Genomic DNA, 12,467 nt, shown 5'->3' with positions numbered 1-12,467 from the left:
ACAGAACAGCCTATTTCAGCTTGCATAAGTATATGTCTCGGGTTGATTAAAAATGCATGAAAACAATTTGAAAAACACACAACCCACCTGATCAAATATATCTTTTAGGAAAATGACTTTTCTCATTTTCTTCAAACACATCTAAATCATTATGACTTCTTCTGCTGTTGTTTATGTTGTTAAATGCAAGTATTACAGAAAAATTAAAAAAATGTAACTTCCGCAGTTACATTGGGGAAAATCACACATTAAGCTACTTTTATTCACAATTAAGGTAACAGGAAAATTGCACTTTCCTAGTGTTCACTCTTTGAGGGAAATCAGAAATAATCCATGCAAATCCTTCATAATAAACTGATTACTTGAAATGCAGTTCAAGCTAATTTGTCCTCTGCTAGAATATTTCATACTTTAATTTTTCTGGCTTTTTTTTTTTTTTTTTTTTTTTTAATAATGATGTTGTCTACTGCTACTCTCATTATTTCTGGAGACTTGCATTATATATATAAAATATAAATCACACTTCAAAATAGACAATCTACCAATTGCTTTACTGTTCTGTAACTTAAACCCAAGCAAAATGGCATTGGTATCAAGTACATTAAAACAAGACTTTCGTCCCAGAGCTGAAATGCTTTTCTAATCACTGTTGATGTTTTTCTGGCTTACTTGTGCTGATGACCTACTTATAAGCTCCTACAAATAAAGTTTTTTAGGCAAACGTTGACACCTTGTCTAGGCATAAGATTCTAATTTTATCATTGAAAGAGTGAAGATAAAGTGAAATGCAGGGGTAAAGTATCTTTTTGGATTCACTTAATGTTTTTATACCTAATTGAATTGTGATGATTCAAAGTACTAAATCAGACTGGAAAGCCAAAAGAAAATAAATGCGTTACAAATAGTCGTATCATTCAGTTCAATTGTCTGCATTTCATAAGTGATGCTGAATTTGGAAATGAAGAAAGTGTAAGGAGATGTACTGACATTTAAAGAAAGAGCTGTTGGGATGTTTTGTGCAAACACAACTCTTCCATGGAAGTCTCCTACAGAACCTAAATTATTCTGAAGTTCACAGAGTCCCATAGAGAATACTATAAGATCTGAATGACCTGTTTCTCATGTAATTTATGCTGGGGTCAAATTGCATTTTTGCCTTTAAACCTGGTGGGCTAAAATCTCTGTTGGTCTACAATAAGGGGGCATTATGAAGTGTATACCCACTGAGAATCTGGTTTAGCAGTGTGATGTGAGAATCCAACCTGAAGGTTTTACAGGGCGTGAGATCCTCTCTATGAGGCTGTTGAACTTGCCAACAGTGTCCTGAAGAAGGGACTTCACAGTGTTCAGGTTTTGAATGTTGTTTCCAAAGCCATATATAATGTTTATCAGGATTTCTGCACCTGTTTTCTTCCAGCTTGTGTTACTATAGTTATGGATCAGTTGGTATGTATTTTTCTGGTTGATAAAATGCTAGGTGTGCCATCACTCTCAGGATGCTACAGAACACCAGAGACGTTTGACACACTCCAGGATTAGACAGTATTACTGTTTGTGTGTGAATATGTATAACTGCACTAAGCTACATAAGCTTTTGTGAAGAGGATCATGTAGTGTTGACTGGCTTTTTTTTTTCTGCTCGTTGATATAAAACTGACAGCTAGTTTAAAGCTTAATCAAGAACTTAGCACAGATTAGAGAGTTAAAGAGAAAATTGTCTTCTTGCTCTCTACTAGTGTGGAGAATACGGTTGTGCTTCAATCAATCCCTGCATGGGTTACATTTGCAATATAGAGGTGTCTACAGCCAACGAGAAGGGGTGACCAGAAGGATGTTCAATCACCTTTCCCCCACACCCAGAGCTGAATGTCCCAGCACAGCTGTGATGGACTTGGACCTCCAAAGGTGACAGGGAAGGAGCATAGTCTTTGACTAGGACCATCTTTCTAAATCTCTGTCTGTGACTCTTCCTGGCTGTGAACTTAATAAGGCAAACTTTCACTGTGATAGTTTAGCCCTAAACTGGCAGAAAAATCTGGGACACATTTCATTTTATGAAAATACAGATTGGCTTGAAAATCATGAGTTTATTTTAGTGGTAGGAGTAAAATGAGGAAAAAAATAGGAATTCCTTCTGGCTACAACTGTGTCTGGAACAGCCTCATTGTAATTGTCAAATATTTCCACTGAGACAAAAACACAGGTCATTGTTAGAAGTGTTTTAAGTGTTACAGGTTTGTCCGATCGGTTCTTTTTTTCAGGTAAACCCAGAATCCAGTGTGTGACCTAAATCAATTTGCTGGTTTCTCTGTTGTCTTATGAGGGTTTTGGACATTTTATTTCAGGGATGTTCCGTTTTTCAAAAATATTGCAAGGAATATATTGTCTTGTTTTTAGCTGTCTTTCCAAAGCAATGCAGTAGATTTTCATAACGGGTAAATCATTATGAATATATTAAAGTCAAAAAGTAGGATAATTTACTAGAGCTATAGCAAATTACACAAAAACAAGGCTGTAGAACTATATTACTTTTATCTCATATTAGTCCTCTCAAATATAAAATTTTGTAGTTGGAACTATTATCATGTTATTGTTCATAGCTATACTGAGATTACAGGAGCATTTATGTAGTTAGCAATTGTACAGCCTATATAGGAACATGTAAGCTCCTCATGTAAATCATTACATTGTCTCAAAAACCTAAGTAGTAGTATACAGCTTTTCCAAACCTTCTAAGATCCAACTTATCTGCATGCAAAGGCATGGTCTTGACTCCAGTTACTGAGGCATCTTCCTTCAGGGTCCTTGAAGTCTAGAAAGTGGCTTGACCTTGATAGTACTGGTATCCCTGGCCTTGAAATCCTTTTTCCAGTACATCCAAAGGGATACAGGGTTGTAGCTAAGTAAATGAACTACGCTAAATATGCATCAAGCAAGGTGTATATAAAGAGACTGTTTGATGAACATTTCATGGATGAAATGGGAACTTGGAGCAGACTTTTGGTGGATGCTGCAAGACCTTGAAACTCTCCAGTAGAAACACGAATAAAGAAGAAAAAACATGGTGAAGAAAAAGAAAAGGTTGAGGTAAATAGATGTGTAGGAGACAAAATGGAAAAAAATAAAGAGAAGAAAATAGAAAATAGTTTGATGGGAAAGGAACGAAAGAGTAGTAGACATTCAGATGGGTAATCAAGCTGGAAGAAAAGTAAATGGAATGGTAAGTCAGTTGTCAAATGAAGCCATTATAAAGCAAATGAAGGTGGTGAAGAAGACACTCATTAAAAAGATTAGACATTATCTTGTGATCCATCTAGAAGGGCAAAAATATTGCACATTATAGAAGTGGTAACTGCAAAATTTAGCCAGGTGAAGAACTGCATTCAGGCATACTGACTAAGGAAGGGAACAGCATCAGAGATGAGCTAGTAGAGAAAATGTCATAGAGTTGATTTTTTTCCATTGTAATTTGAAGTAATAAGAAATATAAAGAAGATAGATGGAGAGGTGGAATGTAGGAGAATTTCAAAGTTCATTGTCACCAAGACGTCTTCCTAGGTATCGGCATACAGTGAGTACACACCAACACGTTATGCATATGTTTGAGAAAAGAAGGGAGGGGAAACTGGTAATCATGAATGGGCTTCAGGTAAAATCCAGAGACAGTACAGTAAAAAAAAAAGGAGGAAGAAGCAGACTGATGGGGTCTCTGAGGAAGTCAATGGAGAGATTGTCATATTCCAGACAAAAACCAAGCAAGTGCACACAATGAGGAATGAAGTCAAAAACTTGGTAGGTGACCACAAAGCCAGCAAATTCACAGGTCAGAATTAGTGTGTTAAAAGGAAGGTATTCTTGGGAAGAAGGATGAATATGTTAGCTTAGAGTACCCCTTAAGGAACAGGGCATCTGCAAGGAGGGATGCTGAGACAGGGAGGTAGAATATGCAGGTGAGAAAACACAAGACTGCTCTTGAGGAAATAAGGACAGAGACAAAGAGAAAGATAAAGATATTGTGCTATAAGACATGTAGAGTCCAGTTCTGAGGTGTTAAAACACTTTGGTTGCCTGGGTGAGCTCACATGGTCAAGAAATGACAAAAATTATCTATATCTTCAAGGATGTTTAATTTTTTTTTTTTTATGCAAAAATCTAATTGGTTTTGTCTTGACAAGGAAGGTTTCAAAAGCCTGATTATCATTTTGGTGAGATTATATATTTCATTGAGTGTCACTGGTTGAGAATATGGCCATAGAATTTCTGGCTTTTTATCACAGATTTTTAATGACGTTCTTACTAATGTTCCATCATTCAGAAAGATATCATCACTGTATGCCAACTGACACTGAGTTTGGTTCCATTGTAAAAGAATCCAGGTGTTTCTCTAGACAACAGAAGAAAGATCTTGCTTTTGCCTGCTAGCAGATATATTTTGACAGTACTTAATTTTTGTCCTTGTAGAAAGTGGAAAGGAAAAAAAACAACAAACCAAACACAAATCCAAAACATGGGACATCACTGTAGCAATATTGGATTAAACTTCAGCAAATTTGTGTGCAAATGATACCTTACAATGCTGGTCTGTACAGCACATTATATGCATAGACATAAGGGTCTACTTTTCCTATTTTGAAATACTTGTCCACAAAATGCTACCTCAGAATGACATTTTACGAGAAAATTTACAAAGTTTGTAGGAATCTTCTTAGCATTTTTTCCCAAACAGTGTAAGAATGCACTGAAGTACACTTGGCAAATCTGGCTAGTGACTGTTTTCAGTGTATCCCCTTGGGGTCTCTTGATTGTGTTTGCTCACTTTCTTCCTTAGAACCATCAGGGTTTTGGAAGAGCTCTGACAATAACTGACAATGAGATCAACAGACAATGCATCTTCTTGAAAAGGTTCAACCCCATCCTACATGGCACTGATATACAAGACTGACTTACCAAGGGTAGCAATTGTCTGTATAGGAATGGTAGATCAACACTGAAATCTGTTTCAGTCAAATATTCCCAAATCATCTAGCACACACTTCTTCATCTTACCATAATAACAGGATACGTTTACCTTGAAAAAAGAGTGTTTTCTTCATAACCAAGAAATAAGATGTCCATATTGCGGTCTTGAAAGAAGAACAAAAATGACCACTGTTCTGGCAAAACCAACATGCAGCCCATGCCCTTTTTCATCCATTCACTTGTCAGTGTGACTGTCAATAAGGATGTATTTACATATAGCTAATCCTGCAGTCGATTCATTAAGATGATTTTATGAGTGAAAAGGGAAGATGACCTAATGAGGTAGCTCCAGGAATACAAATAAGGTGAGATAACTTTCAGGGAATAATAATTTTGCTCTCTGAAGTGGACTTTAAATCTCCAAGAAGAGAATAGCCCTGCTTAAAACAACCTTTTCTTCTTCTCTCAGAAGTGATCTCCGATTAATTGTGCAGTTTAGCTGAACTTCGCTTTCCTTCGTATCCTAGGAGAAAAGCTCTGACAGACTGGGAATTTTAACTTGTTTGTAATGTAAACTCAGTATACTGGTGGTGCTTTTTAACACTCCAGAAACTGTTTGGGAGGAAAAAGAAATAAATAAAAAAGCTTTGATCCTCTAAGCAAACAAAGAGGGGAGAAGGAGGCTAAAAGAACCATCATTTGTGAAAGGCAGAGAAGGAAAATGTGGGAAAGGTGTCTTTATTTTAACAGTTTCAGAGACTATTTGAAAGACTATTGAAATAACAGGCACTTCAACAGCATTAGAGTCCTCTGATGAACAGGGAAAGATTGACTTGTTTTTTATTATTTCATCGACATTTTCAAAATTTCTAAGGATTGCTCAGTGATCTGACAGAGGTTTTTTCCCAGAAGAAGATATCCAGGATAAAACTTTGAGATTAATGTTAAACCCTCATTATCAAGCACAGATAAACGTATTCCTAGTGACATTATTTGGTATGAAGAAAGGAAGAAGAGTCTAGTCTGGAAGAAACACCAGGACATGGGAGATGACTTTAAGCCCAGGTTACTTGACCAAAGGGTGAAATGTAAATTGGAGCATCCAGTTATAGCAACAGGGAGTGGTGTGAGCCAGCAATGCCCTGTTGTCTGCTTATCTGTGGGAGACATTCCTGCTCCCTAAAATGTCACTGTTCAAGGTATTTTGGCCAGTAGATTGGAAGGTGGAGCCACACATTCTTTTCAACAAGTCTGTCTATTCCTCATTCACCAGTTTTAAGGAAGAAAGCAGACAAATAGCTCTGTTTAGACCTAGATACCTTAAATCAATGCTCAGGGAACGTCTACAGAGAATAATAGGGTTTCTTAGTCCCTGTGATATCCTGGAAAGGGCACAAGGTCCCAATTAAAACTTATCCTGAAAGGGTGCAGTATTAGCCAATAGGGTAAAAATGGATAGAAAGAGGCCTTTTTTATGTAAGCTTCTTAATTTTCAAAGGTTGTACACAATGTTCCATTTTCCTCTATGGAGCACTTATAGTTTCATAGATAATGACAAGAGTAAGGACTTCATCTGATGCATCTCCCCCTCCAAAGATGGTATAAACTATCTCTAAGTCTTCATTAACCAGTACTTGTGGAATTATTCCCTTGAAATCTGCAACAACAGAGATTTCACAGCCTTCTGTAACAGTGCATGTCTGTGCTGCATTGTTCTTATGGACAGAAGGTCTGCAGAATTTTGACTAAATCCCTTTTTTTCAACCAAGCCTATCACCCTTGTCCTGACTGCTATGGAAATTGGAAACAATTTAGAACTTTCCATTATAGCCTTTTATATAGAAAAGGGATTAGATTTTTGGCTTTTAAACATTCATTTATGTAATGATCCCCTCAACCATCTCCTCTTGACTTCATGAAATAACTGCCTTTCTTTTAGACATGTGGTTTTTTTAGAATCTTGTTATCATTGCTGTTTTCCTTTGGACTTTCTCCAGTTGTCCATTTGGACCTGTAGCCAAAAGATGAGTAAAGACAATGAACGGTTTGACTTCTCTTGTCTTGAATACAACATCCCTCAAAGAAATCCTTTGTGCCATTTCTTTGTTCTGTGCTTCAAGCTACCCTCCAACCACCATTTTACACAAAGAGCCCTCAGGAGCCTCACAGAACCATACTGATGCCCTTGTCCTGTCATCTTCCAATTTGCTGCACTTTTCCTTGACTGCTCCTTGTCATTTCTAGTTTGAAAACCCATGCAACTCCAACCAAACAATTGTCGGCCCTCATATCCACACTCACATTTCAGAAGAAAATTTCTTAGGTAGTTTGAATAACCTGTTGTTTTGTCTTTGCCAGAGGGATCTATATGGGCAATGGCTTCTGTTGGTTCAATCATCACTAAACAGAGGGATGCTTAACTGCTGCGGTGTCTAGCATGTATCATAGTTAGCAGGAAACATGTTTAACATGTTGAATATGAAGTGACCATCCTCTAACTCCAGGTAGCAGCCTGATTGTCCACAAGTCAGAGAAAAGCTCCCTGGGAGCATTTGTAGAAGGGAAGCCTCTGGGCCAACTCCAAGCATAAAATATACAAGTGAATATCACAGACCTGAGTGATGGATCCAAGTGTGGGATTGGTATTCACTTGGGTACTCTAGCCACAGGTCCATGAAAAGGCAGAAGCTGCTCGTGCTTTCAGGGTCATAACTGCAGAGCAATGCATCAGGAAGTCTCAGATGAGAAGTTTGACTTTGCTGCTGGCAAACTCACACAGAGTTCATCTGCATTAAGCCTGATGAATGTGGCAGTAGTAAAAGTCCAGAATTTCATGCCCCCAGACACAATATCTGCCACTCTTGTTTAATTTCTCTTCTTTTATTAAGACTCAAAATTTTTCCCTGGCCAGACTAGAACATATTCCAAACTGGCTAGGACACGGATAAATCAGAGGGATCCTAATGGAGCTGCCATAGGTACTTGTCCCAAAGTTTCCTTAGAGAACCCTTTGCAGCTGTTCATGAATAAGAGAGTAGCCATTCTACCCCCAAAAAAACAAAGTCTCAGAAAGGAAGAAAAAAGTAAAAAACATTAACTCGTATCTGCAGCAATTCATGGAGCAGCTTACCATCACAACACAAAAACGTTCCTTCTTGCCTTCAAACTAATCAACATGATGCTTTCATATATCTCAGTAAATTAAAACATATACAGTACATCTCATTACCTCCTGACCATTAACTTCCAAGCCTTGAATACCCACTGAACAGATAAGCAGCAACTCTGAAGATTTAACTGGACTGACTCTACCAGAGTACAAGCCATCACTACGCATGAGAGCAGTCCCTTTCCTCCACTCTCTGTCTCATTTGGCCACACTGGGCCTGCTATATAAACACTACGTGGATGCACTAAGTGACGAGGAAAGTTGGTCTCCATGTGAGAACTTTTTTACAATCTAGGATGCAAAGACGCAGGGGGGGGAATGTTCAGGAAACCAGTGGGATGTAGCTTGATGCTTTTTCTTTCCACTGGTAATACATGGAATCAGAGTTTAGCAATCACAAATACTCATCTAATTTATTGTCTCTTGAACCTTTATCATGCTAAGTAACTTAAGTACCTAAGATACACTGTCTGATCATGATCAGCAGAGCTTCGCATTGTAATGCTACTTATTGTATGATCAACAGTCTGTTCACAAGACCTTCCATGTAAAGAGTTATCTCGATTTAATCAACAGTAGTAATCTCAGTCCTTTTTTAGAGTGCTGCAATTTTTTTGCAACACACTTTTTAAATCACCAAGTAATAGATGCTCTAGCATGTCTCATTTTTGTCCACTCCCATTTATAACAAGGTTTCCATGTCAGTTATTACAATGTAATACTAATATGACTAGTTTCAAAAACAAAAGCACATTTGGAATCATCCATGTTTATCTTTAGAGAGTAAGAGTCGTAAAAATGAATGGATTGAGGGGGATTAAACACCAGGGTAATTGTTCATTAAGCAGGCTAAGACCAATTAAGTGTGCTAATCCATTTAATATTTTTTCTATTTGTTTCCATTATTGTTCCTGCCAAAATTTTTTGCATGCATTAATTCACCTATGTTTATTAATTAATCAAGGAATTCACTTGAAATGCAGGTCTTGAATCCTATAGTCCTTTCTAAAGCAAAACTTCTATGACAGCAGTAGCAGAAAGGCTTCAAGATGTAACTGGAACTCTCTGTACTGCTCTTGTCCTAAAATAAAACTTAAACTCTTTCAATAAGATTAATGTGAATGCATTCTCTGTCTGTATTGATTCCAGATACTCTCCATGTTTAATTAAGACATATTGTTCTGCAAAATCATGCATAGTCCAATGTGATGTCCTATGAAAGAGGCCCTGATTGTACCTGACCCAAAAGAATTGTTCTAAAATTGATTGCTGATAGCTGAATACTATTGTGCATTAATTTTTACATTATTTTGATGTGTAATTGACCATCTTTTTTGCCAGATAAGTAGAGGACAGAGAGTTACTGATAGCTAACTTGATTATCATGTTTTCCAAGTTCCAGAAAGCAATGTTTTGTTTTCAGATCGGCTACTCTTCAGTATTGCAGATTCTCGTTCCAAAAAAAAAAAAAAAAAAAACAAAAAAAAAACAAACAAAACCAAACCCTTGAAGGAAAGAATGTGATTCTGTGAACACTCACCATAAAATTATTCACATAGGTATTACCACAAATATGGGAAGATGAGCAACAGGACAGGTAGCAGTTCAACGGCAATAGATCTACAGAAGGTCAGAAGCAATGCATGACAACACCACAGCATTGGATTGTTGTGAAAAATTGAGATTTCATATGAGGATTAATAAATAGGAATATTATCTGAAATACATAGAACGTAAACATTATTCTGTACTAAAAATTAGTGGGGACACATTTGTAGTATGGTGCCCAGTTTTGAGCATTATGTTTTAGGAACATAATAGAAATCATTGAGAAAGAGTCCAGAGGTTATCAACAACAAGAATTAGAGATATCAAAAAATGGATTTATCACAGGTAAGTAACAGACTTAAATTGTAACACAGAAGACCAGACCTCAGGAAAAGCTTTTAATGGAAAGGAGAATGAAATAACAGAATAAACTGTGGGGAGGTCTAGGAATCACCAAAGATAGGAACAAGGTAGCCAATGCATGAATTAGGCAAGTTGATCCTGATTTGGGTAATAGCAAAGGCAGATAAAGATCTTTCAGAGTCCCTTCCAACTCTCTTATTCTCTAAGTGATCTGAACATCACCTAAAGTTCCTACCCTAGGACTGTACAACATAACACTCCATATTGCAAAGACCTACTTCCCTAGGAGGCAACTGAGATATCTGCCAGCAAAGCGGAGCTTCCACTGCTTCTCTTGGGGAAGAGGGGAAAAAATTGACAAATTTCAGGAGGAAACAAAGTTGTCCTGCAAAATATGTAGAGTAGATCATGTGTGTGTGCAGGGAGAGAATGTGTGACAAGTCTCTGCTTAATTCACGGACAGATTTTTATGTGTGTATATTCAGTCTCTGCTTTAAGAGTAGGAGCATGCTGCATTGTCTTCAGTGCAGATGACGATATATTCTGTCATGTAAAGACCATTAGCAGTCATACCTCTCACTGCAGGAACTGTGCAGAAGTGTACTTGTGTATAAAATCCAACATTAAATAAGCTCTAATATTAGGGCATCAGAGAAACAAGAAATCAAGGAACGACATGACTTGCACTGTCAACTTCAAAATCTGCTCTCCATGTTCATAGGCTTCAAGGCCCTCATGTGTAGGCAATATGCTATATAAGATTCTAAAGTAATGTATGTTTTTGGAATATTTGCATAAGGAAATGAATGCAGTAAATCTATTGGTGTCATCAATGCAGAACTACTGTAACTCTAATGCTTTCTGCACTGCAGTGATGATTATGAAACTAGTAGGTATTTTATGTTATTAACGCAAGGCGTCATCTTTAATAAATACTCATAAAACACATTGGCAAAAAAATAAACTGCAGAAGTAAGAAGTTTGTGATATGTTCCCTACCATAGGCAAATTGTTAACACTGTTACCTAGTAATTATATAGTCAAAAGTATATTTAAAGAAAATCTGAAATAACTGAGAGATTTCAATTGTTAGAATTGAGGACCCTATCATCATGTTAATTACTGAAGCAGAGTGAGAGTATATTTTTTTAATAAAAGTGTGAGACAGTATTGAAATTCAGATAACTCCTTGGAGGTTTTATGGCTCATACAAAATGCAAAGAAATTCAGAGAGAAGATTTTTCAAAATTAATAACTCTTTTTTAAAAAGAGAAAAAGAATTATATGTCATCTTCTAAAAGGACATAATGTTTTGTTGTGATTTTGTGAAAAAAATGTATTATTCATATCATTGATAGAAAAGATATTTAGCCTAAATTACACTCTTTCTACCTTGAAATTTTTCTTCCATTCAAAAACTACTGTATCTTTCATCATTCAAGGCCACTCTGCATTGACCCTGGAGAATACTGAAATATTCCTTTTATCCATTCTAAATCAGGTGAATAATAAAAAGACATTGATTTGTCATACAGTGTAAATAGTTCATATACAGATAAAAATGTAATTCAAGATTCAGTGGGTCAAGTCCTAGACTGTGATAAATTAGCAATGAAGTCAACAAAGCTGCTCTGTGTTACACCACCTGGCAATGCTGTTTAATTTGTCAGGTGTACTGCACTTCAATCATTTAACAGCTTCAAGAGATCAATAAGATCTGCAGTTTCAGGTTTTTAAACGTCAGCCTGCTTGCTTCCCGTATGCTTACTCAAAAAGTAGAGAGGACTTTGCAGCAAAATTGTTACATTGCAATAAAGAATTACCTTCAGGAATGCTCGTTAGCCTGTCTGACTGAGACTGGATTGACTCTGGACTTGGTTGTTACCAGTGGGAAGATGCTGAGGAGTTGATGGCAGGAGAACATGGGTCATGAACGTGTTATACCAGTCCCCCAACTACAGTAAATCAATGTCACTGCACTGTTACCAGCTCCAAGGACAGAGACAGCTTGTAAATATGGGAAATATCAGGGTTGTGCAACATATAAAAGGCTAGGAGAGACAACAGGAAGTCCTTTGATCTATTTCCTTCCCCAAAGCAGAGTCAGGATTATTTTATCATTTCTGACAAAAAAAAATAAAATAAAATAAAAAATATATATATATATATTTTTATATATATATATACATATATATATAAAACTTTTTTATTGAAAACTTCTAATGGTGTTCACTCCACAGCTTTGCCAGGCGACATGTCCCAGTACCATGTTACCTTTATGATCAGAACTTTTTCCCTAGCATCTAGCCTAACATTTCTTTTTGCAGTTGAGCTCATGTCTGCTTTAGCTAATGACTGCAGCTGAAGTTCTCCTTTCATCCCAATTAATTTCTCTCTCACCTGCTGAACCTGATGCCACTTTGCTTAC

This window comes from Nesoenas mayeri (assembly GCF_963082525.1).
Source record: "Nesoenas mayeri genome assembly, chromosome: 1".
In the NCBI taxonomy this organism is placed as follows: Eukaryota; Metazoa; Chordata; class Aves; order Columbiformes; family Columbidae; genus Nesoenas; species Nesoenas mayeri.
The sequence above is the reverse complement of the archived record's forward strand: the minus strand, read 5'-3'. Positions refer to the sequence as shown.